Source organism: Rhodnius prolixus, unplaced genomic scaffold (genome assembly GCF_049639745.1).
Source record: "Rhodnius prolixus isolate KJV_2025 unplaced genomic scaffold, Rpr scaffold_6, whole genome shotgun sequence".
Classification (NCBI taxonomy): Eukaryota; Metazoa; Arthropoda; class Insecta; order Hemiptera; family Reduviidae; genus Rhodnius; species Rhodnius prolixus.
In genome coordinates this window covers 25485545-25503269 of record NW_027411634.1, presented here as the reverse complement: position 1 = coordinate 25503269, position 17725 = coordinate 25485545, and the positions used below count along the sequence as shown (strand labels likewise).

Genomic DNA, 17725 nt, shown 5'->3' with positions numbered 1-17725 from the left:
ATAAACGTCACACACTTTTTTTCAGCATAAAATTTGATGAGAAACATTATTCTCTCTTACAGTTATTTCAGCCAAAACCTTGATAATAAAAATGTTGTTTGTTCTGACTGATTTAAATGGTGGGATGTATTGTACTAGCAAAGACTGTCTGCTGTCCCAACAGTATGGAGAGAGGTTTGGGTGTTTTTTATTTCCAAACCAGAGGGAATTATCCTATCGTTCAATTGTCTTTCTTCTCAAACATGGTGGAACGTTTGGTGAACAGGAACATTACTGATGGACCTTTAAAAATCTAAACTAATTGGCATGTATAGTAGGAAAATCGAACTGAGACTGAACTGACATTTTAGGTGAAGTTATACGCTCTCTAGTGTTTCTTGTGACAATTGATGCTCAGGTTCAGGGATAACATTTTTAGATCCTCAGACCCCTCTGACGGAAAGAATGGACCATGGCCCCCTTTCTTAATTTATTCTTAAACACAAAGTATACATACAAACTACAATTATTTTATGCGCGCCTTCTCTTTGAGTTTCTAAATGCGAAAAAGTCTTGGGGAATCAAAAATGTCTTCGTCTTGAGATGCATTTTCACTAAAGGGCCGGCATGAGGTATATTTTCAGTTTTTGGATTCGTCACCTTCCAAATCTACTTAATTTCTAAATCCAAATCTTCCAAATATACTTTTCCTTAAACGTGCTTTGCAGGTTACGAACTTTGGTACCCATCTATGTGATACGTTCTCCTCTTTTCTTGAATCTCAGTACATTATCGTCTATTTTTTTAAGGATACACTTGTTCATCAAGATCGGCATGTCATAATTCAGATTGCATCTATCTATATCAAGAATAGAAGTTAATTAATACTTATAATAAGGGGCACTATTCTTAGTTAATTTCAGTTTATTTGCCGTTGTGTTTTATATTTTAAAGGTGGCGCGGCGAACAGTTGGAGTGGGGCAGTTCAAACGCGCGGGTTACTATCAGGTGTTCAAGCTGAGAGCACGAGGACAGCTGACGTTTAGCCACACCAGTGAAGTTGAGAATATATAATTTGTAAGAGTTTTATGACTATTTGTTAGAGACTATTTTGCATTGGAATCCAAATTAGGGTAAGATACCTAGTATATTACTATGCATTTGGTTAAGTAAAAATATGTTACAATAAGTTACATTAAATTAAAAATATGTATTTGGTATTGCATGCATTACATTATATGTTTAAGCGAATATGTTATTTGTTGAGGATGGGGTCCAAATATTACAGAAACAAAAAACAAATACTGTTAAGAAGTCTTCCTTTCTGTTTTTAGCTTCTTGCTTATGGCATATATGTACTTCTAAATCCAATCAAAGCACTTGAAGCAGAAGTAATGTGATGAATGGTTTCTGGTTTAAACTGGCACCTTCGGCAATAGGTTTATAAGTACGTTTGCTTATGTTGTCTTTATCATTGCTAATGATTGGCTGCCATGAAACTTATGAGTTTGTGGGCAGAGTTCCTCAAATCTTAAACATCCAGATAGTGAGGCATCCTCTTTGAAGAGCCATTCTCTGAGCTTGTCAACCTTGCCAGCGATCACATTCTGGTCGGTGTATTATGCTGTTATGGAGACCAAACTGGGCTGATAATAAGAATTTTGTTTGCGTTAGATATATCTCCAGTACATCTGGTTGGGTTCCTTCTGGCATTGTGGTTTAGGGTGACATATCTTCTTAAGGAGCACATGACATCTTTCGTAGAGCTTGCGAGGTTGAGGGGGTAGCATCCTTTATTTATTCTTTCTAAATCAGCTCCTTTTTTTTTAACCTTAGTACTACATTGTATTCATGAAGGTCTATAACTTCTAGTTGACAATTTCTTTCAGGGAAATTCGATTTTCGGGAACTTCTTAGTAAATGGAGCGTGTAAGCTTCCCACTAAATGTACCGTTGTAGGGTCCAAGGATGTTTTTTTTCGAAAATATATTTTTTCTTCGCCTCATAACAATTCGGTATTTACTTGTAGATCAAAAGTTATTATTTTAATATTTTTCTGAAAACATATTTTAGAAGGGTTTATTTGAGGTGTGGGGCTAGACTAAACAGTTCTTTTAGTGTAAAACTATATGTTCAAATGAGCATGCGCAGCCAGAACTTCTTAAGAACACCTCAATATATATGTTTACAACCATAAAACTCGGTACACAGTTCTGACTCTCGTTCTAGGCTCAATTTCGTTTGGTGTAATCGTAGCTCCAGTTAGCTCAAAACCAGCTTTGCAATTTGTCATAGATTTTGCTTAAGTAGCTGTTGTTTTATCTTTAGGGAAACTATCATTTCCCACAGGCGAGTAATAATAACAAAAGTGACCATAAATACCCAAAAGAGAACACAACACCAAGTGTGAGCTTTTTGGCATTTTTTTTCCAAAATTCTGTTTTAAGTCAATATACAAGAACCATCCGCTGAATTTTTTTTTGTCATATTCAGGGAACATCAGGATATGGAAAATTCCAAATCGAAAATAAGTGGTAAAACAAAAAACAAACAAAAAACCTTGGTCTGTGAAAATGGGAGTTCTAAACTGTGAATGAGCGACCCTCTGCATATCTGGGAGTTTTATAATCCGCTGTTATTCTTGCTACAGTTGTAACCTATAGAAATATTAGGTTATCTGCAAGTTGACCTACGTTACCTTTTTTGTTAAAACTGATTAAACTGCTAGAAGTTAATCTCAATTTAGATTTTTTTATTTATTTTTATATCATTAGAAAATTTTATTTTGTTCTTAAAACATTCTAGTTGATTTTAAAATGCTTTTTATTTAATTACTATGATAGAAATTTACAACTACGTTCTTACTCTAGTAAATTTGCTGTTATCATGAGAAGAGATATTAAATCTGCATCAGTTCGCTTAGATCTTTAATCTACTAATCAATTTTAAATTGAAAAATCAAAGATCTTGATTTGATTAAAAATCTAGTATTACTTCTTTTCAAATAATCATTTTGCCTAACAAATGTTTAAATTCATTATAAATGAATTTAAATGTATATTTATTTAGAACAGAAAATTGAAAAAAGAGGCAGAAAAAAAGTCTTGAGGAACTCTTTTGTAAATTGCTTACCTTTTATTAAATAAAAAGGGATTTTCCTTCTAACAAACATTTCTCTCTCCTCCTTTCGACGAACAGTGTTTGTCTCTGAGTTCAGATCTGTATTCCTTTTGCTCACTAACGAACACTACTGTTTTAAATTCTAAGCCTCGCTTCTCATGCTAGATCAGACTTGAAAGAAAAGAAAAAAAAATTTAACTTGTCTTTTATCTATTATACCGACTTAAACATAATTATAATGATTTTATTGACTGTAGTTAAAGTGGTTGTCATTAACCTATTTCCTGGTTAAATAAAACGAAAAAATTGTAATTGCTCTTTTAGTTAGTAGCTTTTGAAACTCTTCTGGATAGTGCAAAAACTACTTATGACGTTCCAGAAATTTCCATAATAAATTGTCAAAAAAAAAATGAAATTGTCAAATTTTAATGTTCTGCAGTACTGCAATGTAAGCATTCAACCAATGCAATCCAGAATCTTTCAAGTAAAATTGAAATTGAGAATTAAAATAATTGAGAATTAGCCTTCATAGTGAAACGCAAACAAGGGACCTCCATTAAAAACAATTAAAATTCGAAAAAAAGGAAGTTCGAGTCTCACCTGTACTGACCTATAATATCCTCTTTCTAGAGACAGTAGCTCATTGTCTGGAAACAGTGATGCTTGTATCGAAAGGACGCTTAAGTCGGCTCAAGGCGCAAATCTTCGCAAGATTAACTTTGGTGTTGGATGGTCCTTGTAACCCAGTTGTGTAACTTGGGTTACTCCTACCAATCGTTCATCACATCGATGTGTCTAAGGGCTCTGATGTCCCTAGTGATTGCAACGTAATAAAGACGAATAAGAAAGAAGTGGTGTGCCTCCTATTGATTCAATTTGCTCGGAGGCTCACCCTAACACCTTTGTTCATAATTTTTGTGCCCACAGTTTTCTTGAAATGGCTTTCGGCCAGCCAGCACGAGGCACTAGCTCTGCTGCAAGTACTGGCAGGTTACATGCTGACGCTAAGTAACTAACCTCCGGCCAAAGGTTATAAACTGCAGCTGTATTTTCAGAACAGTGTTCCCCAATGATGCACCCAAGGGGTAGGGTTGCCTATACATGTCTATCAATCGTCCACTCGCCCCACAATTCTGTCTCTACAGCAAAATTCAAGGAATTGAAGGGATAATTTTGGGAGTAGTGGTCGAAGATACTGCTCGCCATGGAAGGTATCACCTTTAAATTTTGGCATCTTACTTTTCCCCAATGATTAGTATTACTATTATTAATTATTAATGATTGGTATTAGTTGTAAATACATTACTAAAAGTATAATAATTAAATTTAAATTATAGCATTAAAAAAGTAACTAATTATAATAACGTATGCAGGCATTAAAACAGGCTCAGTTAAAACATAAACAAATTCAGGTCTGTACAATATCTTTCTAGCTTTGTTACTTGCAGATATGTTTATAATATTGTAAGTTAAATTTTAATACAATATCTTATTCTATTAAAATAGCGGGATGTTTGACTAACGCTCTTGTCCAACAGAACAATGGAGGGAGTATCATTTTCACTAAACAAAGGTACGCAGGAAGATCTTTGAAGCTATGTCCAGATTTTCTGATTTGTGTTTTCTAGTTTGTATTATTATTAATATAAGCAGTGTTCTCAAGCTGACGGCTTTGCCATTGCCTTATTTATTTTGTTCATTTATTTTTGCTTTGTTTATGATTTCTAAATAAAATATATTAATAATTATTATAATTATTACTAAAGTAATAATATTATAATTATAATAATATAATTATAATAATAATTATTATATTATAATAATAATTATATAATTTTTTTTTTTTGCGCATCAACAGCTGAGGTTATTAGCGCCCGGAGCTTTTTCCAGTGCACTGCCGGCCTCCGGACAGTGTTCTCTCGTTACAGACAACACTGTCCATCACCGGACAGTGAGCTGTAAGAAGCTCCTAGGAAGAGAAAATCTAAAGGGTCAGCTGCTGGATTCGAACCCGGGGCCTCCGCGTGGGAGTCCAGTATGCTAACCGCATAGCTAATCCCTTCCCTAATAATTATATAATTATTATTAAAATTATAATTATTAATTAAAGTATTATTACAATATTATTTTGCAAGTTCTGAAGTGTCCATATCGTTAGAATACATTTTGAAATCTTACGTTCTTATTCTGTTGGACAAGATTTCTGTTAGAATTTTCAACTGCATTTTTTCAATGATTAATGAATCTAGGAGTCACATAATTTCAGAAAAGTTGCGCATTTATTGAGCTTCAAGACCATATGGATGATCCTTAAAAACAAAAAAAAATCCAATTTTAACAGAAATCATCGAGAACGAAGATTTTAGATATTAAAGTAAAAATGTCAAGGAACGTTTTGAGGCTCTGTATTGAGCAGATTTATAGGAAATTCAATGCTCTTTTCGTTTGGAATGAGCAGATTTGTTGTAGGATAAAATACAAAAAAGTTACGGCCGTTTTTGTGATGGAAAACGCGAATATCGACGGAAAAGTTAAAAATGCAAATATCTTGCGACACTATTGAGAATCGGGACAAAGAGAAGAGAATATTTTTTGTTGCATTTGAGCTGCTGAATCACCTCCCGAAGTTTCGACCACTCGTCCGTATACACCCTGTATATAAATTTCACTGCTACATTTCAATGCCAGATCAGTCGGACATCGTCTGAGATTCTCTTGAGTCTCTAGAACAGGTACATTTTTTTTTTTTTTTTTTAAGCTAAAATCGGTGATCAAGTTGAGGATCGAGGTATGTAAAGGTAACAAAAGAATCGTACAATAGATTACCGACAACTCTCAATAACACAACTGATCTTACACGGGTTCTTTGTAAGATATAGTCCTTAATAAAGATAAAAGCTGATAATCATTTATTTCAGCGCTTTCTAAAACCTAAACCTTTCCAATTTTTCGTTAATAGACTTACTCTTGTCAGAAACCTTCTTAATGACGGGTTTGATGGCATGTTTGATAATGATCATGACTTCCTGATTTCACAGTTTTTTCCTGGCAATTAAGATCGATTGAATTGTAAGAATTTCTAATCGGCAGGTGGGGAGGAAACTCCTCATTTGTTCCAGTTAAAGCATTGCCTTTTTACATTTTTCTAAATATACGAGGGTCGTTTGAAAAGTCCGTGCAAAAATAAAAACTACTTAATTTTTTGGGGTAAACCTTTTTTATTTTTCAACATAGTCTCCTTTTAGGCTTATACACTTCGTCCAAAGCTGCTCTAGTTTGTTGATCCCTTCCGAATAATAGGATTTGTCCAAGTCTGAAAAATAGCCATTCGTTTCTGCAATCACCTCCTCGTTTGAATAAAATCTTTTTCCCGCCAGCCATTTCTTCATATTGGGGAACAAATAGTAGTCCGAGGGAGCCAAGTCTGGAGAATAGGGGGGATGTGAAACGAGTTGGAACCCTATTTCCATTAATTTTGCGACCACAACTGCTGAGGTGTGAGCTGGTGCGTTGTCGTGATGGAAAAGGACTTTTTTGTGGGCCAATCGTGGGCGTTTTTCTTGCAGCTCGGTTTTCAAACGGTCCAATAATGATGAATAATATGCACCTGTAATAGATTTACCCTTTTCCAGATAGTCGATGAGGATTATTCCTCGCGAATCCCAAAAGACAGTCGCCATAATCTTTCCGGCCGAAGGAACGGTCTTCGCCTTTTTTGGCGCAGATTCCCCCTTGGTAACCCGTTGTTTAGATTGTTCTTTGGTCTCAGGAGTGTAGTGATGTATCCATGTTTCACCCACAGTGACGAAACGACGCTTAAAGTTCTGCGGATTCTTCTGGAACAGCTGCAAACCGTCCTTGCAACACTTCACACGATTTCGTTTTTGGTCAAGCGTGAGCAATCGCGGCACCCATCTTGCGGATAGCTTTGTCATGTCCAAATGTTGATGCAAAATATTATGTACCCGTTCATTCGAGATGCCCACAGCACTAGCAATCTCACGCACCTTCACTCTTCTGTCATCCATCACCATATCATGGATTTTATCAATGATTTCTGGAGTAGTAACCTCAACAGGGCGTCCAGAACGTTCAGCGTCACTTGTGCCCATATGGCCACTCCGAAAATTTTGAAACCACTTATAAACTGTTCTAATCGAAGGTGCAGAGTCACCATAATGTTTATCAAGCTTCTCTTTAGTCTCCTGAGGCGTTTTGCCTTTCATAAAGTAGTGTTTAATCAACACACGAAATTCTTTTTCGTCCATTTTTTGAAAATCACTCGACTTCCTCGATTCAAGCGAATGCCAAACACAAAGAAATAGACCGATCTGGCTGAAACTTGGTGTGTGTTCATCCAAGAGATGCTACCAACTAAACATAACCTCGATACGCGCCAGTGGTGCTATCTCTCTGACTTTGCACGGACTTTTCAAACGACCCTCGTAATTACTAATTATTAATTAGCAATACAAAAAAATATCTAAAACGGCATTAAAATAGGTTGAAGGCTATTTGTGGAGCGCTTTTTACCGGCAGGATGGCATTAATCAATTTTTCTCTGAAAAGTTGTACTCCAAACATAATTCTTAATAATGCTATTAAAATAGAATGTTTTATTGTATCATTATGCGAGGTTTGCTTTTTCCTGTATTCAATTAATTCAGCGGATGAATGATTTCTAGTCCTCAGACTAGATGATTTATTTATGATTAATATCACAAATTGTACATCCTTCAATAACAAGTAGCGAGACTTGTAGATTTTTTTGTGTTATTTCCCTTTTAAATTAGCTGTATTAATATGTTTTTCAGTCATACATCAGGTTGTTGATCTCACACAGGCATTGAACTGTCTCCAACAGCGGTTTTTCATCCGCTTTTATATCTTCATTTATAATCCCGTCTGGACCTTCCATTTAGCTTCTTTCAGTTTTAGCCTTATGTGATTGCCAGCAAAAAGAGGGTAACACAACCTAGGCCTACATTTCTAGTCACTCTCAAAGAGCTAATTTATATCTGGAAGTGGTTTTTGCATTAAAAAAACTAATTGCATAAAGCTGTTAAGGACTGTGGCCTGTTCATTTCAAAATATTGAGGTTCGGTTAAATACTTTTTTTTAACATTATATTATAATTAGAAATATTTCAAAAAAATTTTAAATCTAAAATAAAAAATAAAAATAAAGTAATAGTGATAGAAAATAATATAAAAATAACTAAAACGTAATAAATTATTACACATAGTTATAAATATTTATATACAGGGTGTCCCAAGCTATATGGATAACGACTTTTTCTCGAAAACTAAGATAGCTAGAAAAAAACTAAAAAATACGTGTTCCCTTAGTTTTTTGTTAGGAATCCAAATTTACTTTGTTTTTTTTCGGTACTTCCAGAAGCGAGATACAGGCACCAACTTCATTTTTTCAAATGGGAAGGTGCGGTTTTTATTTCAGAAATAGATTCCTCTATTTTTTTAAAGAAAAATTTACTTGAACGGTTTTTTTCTGTGAGCGATATTTTAGAAGTTATGAATGAAAACATGATTCTTATAAGAAATGACAAAATGATAATATTATAACGGTTTTTTGATTGAATAAGAAGAAAAGTACTATTTTATTATAAATTTTACTCCTCATTAATATTACAGATCATGCTCGATATGGCCTCCACTATTAGAGATGCATAGACATGCACTTTCCTGCCAAAGAAATAGATTCGGCTTTAACCGACTTACACGTATCTATTATTCTCTGCTTTAAGGGACAATTGGCAGGAAAGTGCATGTCTATGCATCTCTAATGGTGGTGGCCATTTCGAGCATGATCTGTAATATTAATGAGGAGTAAAATTTATAATAAAATAGTACTTTTCTTCTTATTCAATCAAAAAACCGTTATAATATCATTTTGACATTTCTTATAAGAATCATGTTTTCATTTCTAACTTCTAAAATATCGCTCACAGAAAAAAACCGTTCAAGTAAATTTTTCTTTAAAAAAATAGAGGAATCTATTTCTGAAATAAAAACCGCACCTTCCCATTTGAAAAAATGAAGTTGGTGCCTGTATCTCGCTTCTGGAAGCACCGAAAAAAATTTACAAAGTAAATTTGGATTCCAAACAAAAAACTAAGGGAACACGTATTTTTTAGTTTTTTTCTAGCTATCTTAGTTTCCGAGAAAAAGTCGTTATCCATATAGCTTGGGACACCCTGTATACTTACAAATATATATTTATATATTTATGTATATGTGTGTGTGTGTGTGTGTGTATCCACTGTAAATAGAAAACAGAAAATAAAATCCTCAAGACTAAAATCTAAGTTTTTGGCCAATATCAGTAAACCAGTTAGTACCACTATACTGATTTGCATTGATGTTGAGCAATTTTGAAAAGGATAATTCATTGAGGGTACTTCTATAAGGGTCATTTGAAAATTTATTTCATAGTATTTCGATAGTAGTAGGTACTTTAAACTTCCTTTTGACTCCGTGTGACAGGATTATATGCACGATTTTAACATCCATTCAACGGAATGTTAAGATATGGTGTATTTAGAATTTCATATGATTTCTGGAAGGATTTTAATGGCTTACTTCCCCACTGTAGCCTAATTAGAATTGAGACTCCTAGATTTTCGAACAACTATTTTTTTGTTGTAATCTTGAGATATTTTAAACCAGATGATCATAAACAGAAATAAACATTGAAAATTGTTGCTTTGAATCACCATTATTAGTTTTATTTCTGTTACAATGCCGTAAAATTGGTCTGGCAACTTAACATCCCATTATTTTAATTAAAAAAAAAAAGGAGTGATTGTCTATTTTTTCCCTATCGACGGTGACGTTTATGGGAGCGTGTACGAGGATGCTTATTATTATTATTATTATTACAAATATTATATATCAAAATAGAATGTAATGTAGCAAATGTAATGGGAAAGTTAGCGTGGTCTCAATTTTGTTAACTTCTGAACTTCTAAATATTCGATGTTACAATCATTTTCTAGCTAGTTTGTAAGTAAGTCCGGATTGCCTTTGTACTTAAGATTGTTTCATCTCTAGAAACGCGACTGTTTACTCAAGTTTACCCAAGATGGGGCAACTGTGCCATTGTCTTTGCTTAGCTGAATTAATGGGGTTTCATGATTTAAAAAGGTCTGTGTTATTGATTGAGCTATATTCGTCTTTTTTCAGTATTACTACAGCAACAGCTCTCCCTTATCGTTTTTAATTAAAATTAGGTTCTCTTCATTAAACTTTTTTTAATTGATTTTATCATTTCTTTTATGTGAACTTTCATAGTCTGTAAATAGTTTAATGAATTTACAATTAATTTAATATTCTCTTACATTTTGTTTTTTCTATTTTAATGAATGAATGAATGAATAAACTTTATTTAACATTTAAGTATATACATATGTACATAAGGAGTTCCAGCAATAAAAACTATAACCTCCAAAATATCTATTGTTACAAAATAAATAAAAACATAAAAGTACAAGTAAATAATGAGGGGAAAAACTATGAAAAACCCTCAGCCTCCAAGGAAAGTTTTATTTCAGGGAGTCCCTAACTCTTCTGTGTCTGTGCACCGTGTCCAAACTATAGTCCCCTATAAGTCTGCATAGGTGGTTGTGACTGGATTCACACTTGCTGAAAAAACCAGCAGCGAGGTTCTTGATGTAGTTCTCTACATAGTCCATGTTGGTGTTAGAGTGTAAGTCTACAATACGCGTGTAGCGGGGGGAAGTTGTCACAAGCCTGAGGAATTTATTTTGTAGGATCTGTAGCGAGGCGATGTTGGATCGACATGCCAAACTCCAAGAGGGACAAGCATAAAGTAACATGGGCCTAACCACTACCTTGTACAGCAGGAGTTTATTCTCTGGGGACAATTTAGAATCCCTGCAGAACAGCGGGAATAACACCCGAATGGCTGCCTTACCTTTATTTACTCTGTCCTTTATGTGGGGGGTAAAGGTCAGCCCACGATCCATTATTACTCCCAGGTACTTGATAGTGGCAGCCCACGGCACAATCCGTCCCCCGAAGCGCGCATGTCGATACAAGATCGGCCTGCGCTTGGTAAAAAGGATAGCCTCTGTCTTTAAAGGGTTAATTTTTATTTTCCACTTTGTGAAAAAACGGTCGATACATGACATGGCCCTTGTAAGCCTGTTGACTATAGTGTCTAATCTCCAGGACGAAGCATAGACAGCGACGTCATCAGCATACAAGGCCAGTCGAACATCCTTTGGTCGAGGCATTAGGTTGAAATAAATGAGAAATAAGACCGGTCCTATTATAGAGCCCTGAGGCACTCCAGCAGTAGCTTCATGAGGAAGAGATAAGGATGAGTTTAGTGAGACGCGGAACTTTCTATTGTTTAAGTAGGAGTGAATAGTTTTAGTTATGTAAGGAGGGAAGTTATATTCGATCAATCTGTCCATTATTCCAACGTGCCAGACAGTGTCAAATGCCTTGTGGATGTCCATCAGAATCATGCCAATGTGCTTGCGCTGATTCTATTTTAATGAGTTAAAGTGAGTGAATTGACATTATTCTAAAACAGTGTTTCTTATTGAAAATCAATTACAGAAAAAAGAATATTCCAAATGTATTTGAAAAGCATTTCCTTATTAATAGCTGTTAAATAACATAAGTAGATACCTTAATCTTATCAAAAATCTTCTAATACTTACCTGTCTGAAGAATTTGAAATTCGCATTGTTCAAGTTCAATCCAAGCCAGAACTTAGAACTTTTATTTGCTTTGAAAACTCAGAATCGTTATGCAGCTCAAGAGTTTTTTAATTATAGATGAAAATGGTTTAGATCGCCGCTGCCACAGTTTGATCGGTTGGAAACGATGTATTAAGATATCTCAATGCATTAAGGTTTCTGTTAAGGTTTGGTTTACATTATTTAAAAACCATAGAAGAGGCAACATTTTGTTTGTTAAGTGTTATAATACCATTATTCACTTTTCAAAAATCCTAATTTAATTATTAATCTTATAAGAGAGAGCAATTTTCAATTATTAGTAATGGCGCTAGTATTATGGTGGAAAATATCTCATAGTACAATTCTGAAAATTAATGCAATACTGATAGAGTAAACAGTAAACATTCAGAATGCTCTGTTAGATCAACAGGCAGTACTATTCAATCGCTCACCGTATGTGAAAAGCAGTATCTCGACAAGATACTGTTGTAAAATCTGACATGAGAGAAGTATTTCATATATTTGTATTTGAAAAACAATTACCTTTCACTTGAATGAATACCGTGGAACCATAATATATATATTGATATGATTGAATCTAAGCTGAGGAGATTTTATGTTTCAATGTAAGTCATGGTTATACCCTACTTATAACTATTACATTCAGTTCTTAACCAGTGTGTTTATTTTATTTTGGCAAGGGCATAACTTTTTATTTATCGGGTATTATTGTAAAACTGGGAGGAAAAAGTATCATGTAAAGCTGATTTAAAACTCGAAATTTTAGAATAGATTTCATTCTCATTAAAATTGTATACGCCGTGAAGTACAACAGCCAATTTTGTTTAGCTAAATGAGAATTTACTGGAAAGCCGATTCAAATTGCCTTTCTATCTGAACAGTTATTCTCTGGCTAGGGATTATGTTGGTTCCGCTTCCTGCCTATGTTAAAAATTCAATCTCAAACCGTATTAAATCGATTAATAACAAGCCACAAGCCCTGAAGACAGATAAGGATGTTCTCTCTGGTTTCTTCTTAAAAAAGGGTGTACTCTGTGGCCTGTTCGTCCTACTTTTAAAGATTCTCAATTCAATTCTTTCTCTCTCTTTAACACTCGTATTCAGAAACTTGTAGATCTTAGAGAAAAGTGAGTGGTCTTCATCGGTACATTTAGGTCCACCTAGTATGAAAAAATTATGAGAAAAGGTCGAACAATTTATTTTTTATATTCATTTCTAAGAACAGCTTTCAGTTTTCTTCTGTTTCATTTCTCTTTTTTTTTTATTGTAACTTGTTTCATTATTATTTTTAATTAAAGCGTCAGAATGTGAGGTCATGGGCGCCCCGGAGCTTATTTCAGCCGGCTTCCAGACTTTGTTCTCTCGTTACGCTGAACATTGTCATCTCCGGACAGCTAACAGTAAGAAGCTCCTAAGAAGAACAAAAATCTAAGGGCTAGCAGTTGGACTCCAGTAAGTTAACCACTGAGCTACTCTCTTCTTATATATTGTAACGAAGTTGACCTGGGCATAGAAGAAAGGCCTAGATTGTTCTAGGGGTTGAGCGATCAAAGTCAGTAACAGGCCACCACTGTGTAAACAAAAGGGCGGTATCTACCTGTGGCAGAGAAGAAAGGCCTAGATTGTTCTAGGGGTTAAGCGACCAAAGTCGGTATCAGGCCACCACTGTGTAGACAAAAGGGCCGGTCTCTACCTGAACTAGAAAGGAAAGGGCTAGATTGTTCAAGGAGTTAGTGACCTGTGTAAAAGCCAGCTAAGAGAAAGGCCTCAGTTGGGGTGGTGGCATATGTGTTTTCCCAGCCAGTGATTGACAGGTAGGAGCGAGACAGAGAGTAGGAGGAGGGCGGCCCCAGCTGAGGTGGTGGCAGTATGTTTTCTCCAGCCAATGAACGTCAGGAGGGCGTGGAAACTTATGCTCAGAGAGTTGGAGGAGGGCAGTCCCAGTTGGAAGGAGGCACGCAGTTAAAAGGAGGCAGACACAGCTGGAGAAGTCAGTTTTTAAGGAGTTCTTAACGAGTTGTTAATCAGTTTTTAGAGCAGTTAGTTATTGAGTTTAGTCAAGTTCTGAGTTAGTGTTGAGAGAGTCAGTGTTGCGGAGTGCTTCAAAGTTAGCTAGTCAGGCGGTTAGTCAGTTAGTGAGTAGAGCTTTGTTTGTGTAGCAGAGACTAGTGCAATTCGGTGCAGTGCGGACCAGTGGTCAGTCGGGGAACAGTTTTGTGGCGTTACGTAGTGAGTAAGTAACAGTAAACTGTTGTGACTGTTGTAAATGGTGACTGTAATGAATAGCGTTAGTTGCTAGTAAATGTTAATGTGAGTAAAGGTAATGTGTTATTAAATCAGGTTATTACTTACTTTAGCGAGTTTTATTATTTAATCAAACCCACATATTTAACGTAACTAGTGGCAGGCATTAGTTGTGTAAGTAAAGTTCTTTCTTAGTAAAAGGACAAGAAAAACTTTACAATATTTTCTTTTTAATAAAGCATTTCCAAAAACTCATTGCTTTCAGCAAATAATGTGGTCTATCTTTTGATTGCCTTGAGCAACTAACCAAATTTTTTTAATATATAAATTATACGTAACGAAGATGTGTTGAAACTCTCCAAAAATGTAGATATTGCGTACTCACTTAATAAACTTTCTTTATTATTTTTCAAGTTGGTAGAGAGAAACATTTTCTTGTTACTTATCACAACTGAGTGTTAGTATTCTTACCCTCGTCAGGGAAAATGTCAAGGGAGAAAACCAGTAAAAGAGTAATCCCTTGACAGTTTGGCTTTTTGTTGGATTAGACAAATATATCTGCCATAAAGAGAAAAATAGAGCAACAGTTGTAAAGTAGAATTCAATTTAACCAGCTAAGTAAGTTTTTAATAGTACTCGAATATATATAAATAGTTGTTGAAGAGTTAAAGTTCTTCATACATTATGTTATTGGGAATTCGATTATCCATATGTCTCGAAAATAAAAGCGTTGTAGAAAATTATCATAGTTAGGGAGTCGAGAATATTAAAGTATTAATATATATAATTAGAAGTAAAAATTGAACCGAGGTCATGAGAATATATAGATAGATGGAACCGAATGGTGTCCCTCCTGTTCTTAGTGATGATTAAAAAGAGGATATTTACAGAAAGATGGTAGCGAGGCCAACGTTATAAATCTTCGGAATTGTTATTAAAAGAAATCAAAGAGGAACAAGGGTGAAACAAATGGTTGATTGTTGATGAACAAAAGGGAGTTTTAGATGTGGATTTTTAATTAAGTACGACAATAGAATACTTGGTTAAATGGTAAAACTTTCGTGTAGCGTATTAAAGCTTTTCAGAGCGCTTAGAATAAGATTTGCAAGAAAATCTAAGAAATTTTAAAAAGAATCGCTGGCAAAAAAAAATCTTTAAGAAATCATTTCCAAGAAAAACCTTTTCTGCTTTCAGATGACACACATACATACGTATATGCGAGCATCAACTCATTCAAAAAGCAATTGCAATTAAGTGGTTCAAGAGGAGTCTTACAAAAGCAAAGAAGTAACTCCGACGAATTCTGAGAGGCAACTAACCAAATGGACAAAGTAACTAAAGATTTTCTAGCAATAATTGGATGGACGAAAGAGGAAAGAATGTGAACATTACAAAATAATTTAGATATTACCGTGTTATTTCTTAATCACTTGATGCAAACTGAACGGTACTGGCAGATGAATTTGAACAGCTTTAAAAATGAATAGCTTTTAATACTGATTATAGGAACTCAATTTTCTAATTTCAAGTCTGTTTCGGATAAACTTTTTAAAAGTATTGGGTACTCTATTTGAGATTACAAAATGAAACTTGAACAATGTTGTATGGTATTAAATTCACTAACGAGTTCTTCATTCTGATTCAAGAAATAATAAAGTACTCACAACAAAATCTAAGATACAAATTAATTTAGCGCTGTGATAATAAATAATTCATGTATTAAAGAAGATTTCTTAGCTTCAAGTCTTAAGAAGTACATGTAGACTGTAGACTCCTATCTTGCATAATCGCGAGAGATTCTATTACACTAACCAATAAATTACGGGTTGAGGGTTGGATCCCCTTTCACCTGCGGCCCTTCAAGTTTTTGAACTGGATAAGTAATTACTTAGGGTCAGTATACGACATTCAAGTTCAATCTTCTAGCCTCTGCTAATCAACGTAAACGGCATAACTCCAAAACAAACATAGATGCCGCCAGGGTGTTGGTGTAGTGGTCCAGAGCGTGGCTTTGTAAGTGGGAGATCCCCAGTTCGAATCCCGCGTATGACTACATTTTACTTAAAAAAGTATTATTATGTACTAACTATTATGAATGATTTCTCCCACGGGATTCGTCCTGGGGACCTCCCACTTTCAAAGCCACGCTCTGGACCACTACACCAACACCCTGGCAAGATATTCTTACCACAATCAGAGGTCAAGAAGTCTTACGTACGGGGTACATTAAAATGATGTGATGGTTGCTTTTATTTTGATGATAAAACAAGTTTATCCTGACACACCCACAACCGTTACATTACACTACATTTTTTAAAATCTTCAATTATTATTATAGTTCTTTGCGTCACAAATAACATTTTTTATTTAGTCAGAGGACCTCTCAAAACGTGTATTTCTGGTGGAAAATTCATATTGAAAACCGTTTACGGATAGATAAAATTGTAACTTTGATCTTAAATATCTCAACAAATATTAGGGATATCGAAACAGGGTCAACGTCATTTTTCACAGTTGTTCATTTAGTTTTCATAATCATTGTCAAAACTAGTGGTCCTTATGAAACCCCTATCAGGTTTTTGGCCGTAACTCCGCCAAAAATAAAGATACAGCATCGGGGGTAGAACATTTGAAAACTAGACTAAAAAAAACATATAGTTTACTTCGTAGGTTTTTTCAAAATTCCGCTTTCCTAAAAAGTTGTTAGCAATTGGTGCGTTTTAAATGGATCACCCTGTATATTAAATGAAATTGTAAATACAATGATTTATTTTTAATAATTTTCGGTTTCATTTAGTACAGAAGTGATACCTAACTTGAAAAGAGAACGCTGTCGGAAGTATCACTTTTTTTTATTTAATTTGATTTTAAATTTAACTGAAATATTTTCTATTTTGTATTTTTATTTACTGTCGCAGTATGAATGCAAATAAATTATTAAATTGGGAAGTGCTGCTCTATTGCATACTATTCTAAAAGAACCTTAAAGATTGGAACATTTGCTTTAAAGAACCTAGCTTCTTTTAAAGAAAAAAAATTTCATGTAAGAAGTAAAGAAGGTCGAAAGGAAAATATGAAAAATAATAATAGTAAATAATAATTATTACGTGTAATAATTTTAATGGGTTCATAACTAGAAAGCACTAAATGTTTAAGTGAAAGGGCATTTATTTTGACAGCCCTACAAACTTCCCACTTGCTGGGCCGCAAATCTAATTGAGTGGTTGAACATGTAACTCAATTATAGGGTCCATTAACCTGGCGGCACTTTGGTTGAATTTTGAGACAAAACTTTTGCACCGAGCTCGAAACACATTGCACTCTTATGCACCACCAAAAAAAAATCTAAATTCGCCAAGGAAAAGCCACAATAAGCAATTAAAGTTTTTTTCCCGCCAAAAAAAATTTGGCCGGATTTGATTGAAACTTACTTCATTATGTTAAGTACACTTTGCACTCCATTGCACCACTTAAAAAAATTCATTAACTTTAATAATTACGGAGATATGGCCATTCAAAAGATCAAAGGAATTTGCCGCAAACACTGAATTTCGAACCGCGACTTAGTATACAGGTAGAGGAGAGCTAGCACCAGCTAGAACCACAAAAAAAATCTAATAAAATATGCAC

At 34.6% G+C, this 17725-nt stretch overlaps 1 protein-coding gene and 1 long non-coding RNA gene across 6 annotated transcripts in view; one reads left to right on the top strand and one right to left on the bottom strand.

Annotated features, from left to right (window-relative positions):
• The window catches only part of LOC141461484 (neuronal acetylcholine receptor subunit alpha-3-like), a 200028-nt gene that overhangs the window by 128048 nt on the left and 54255 nt on the right, over window positions 1–17725 (bottom strand). The window lies entirely within an intron of this gene.
• Window positions 1–17725, top strand: part of LOC141461020 (uncharacterized) — a 78322-nt gene that overhangs the window by 43823 nt on the left and 16774 nt on the right. For 2 of the 4 annotated variants that reach the window (XR_012462464.1, XR_012462462.1), the window contains exons 2-4: window positions 934–1112; window positions 13150–13303; window positions 15290–15426. This is a non-coding gene — a long non-coding RNA (uncharacterized lncRNA). The remainder of the gene's footprint in view (window positions 1–933; window positions 1113–13149; window positions 13304–15289; window positions 15427–17725) is intronic. The other 2 variants (XR_012462463.1, XR_012462465.1) reach the window with 2 other exon arrangements.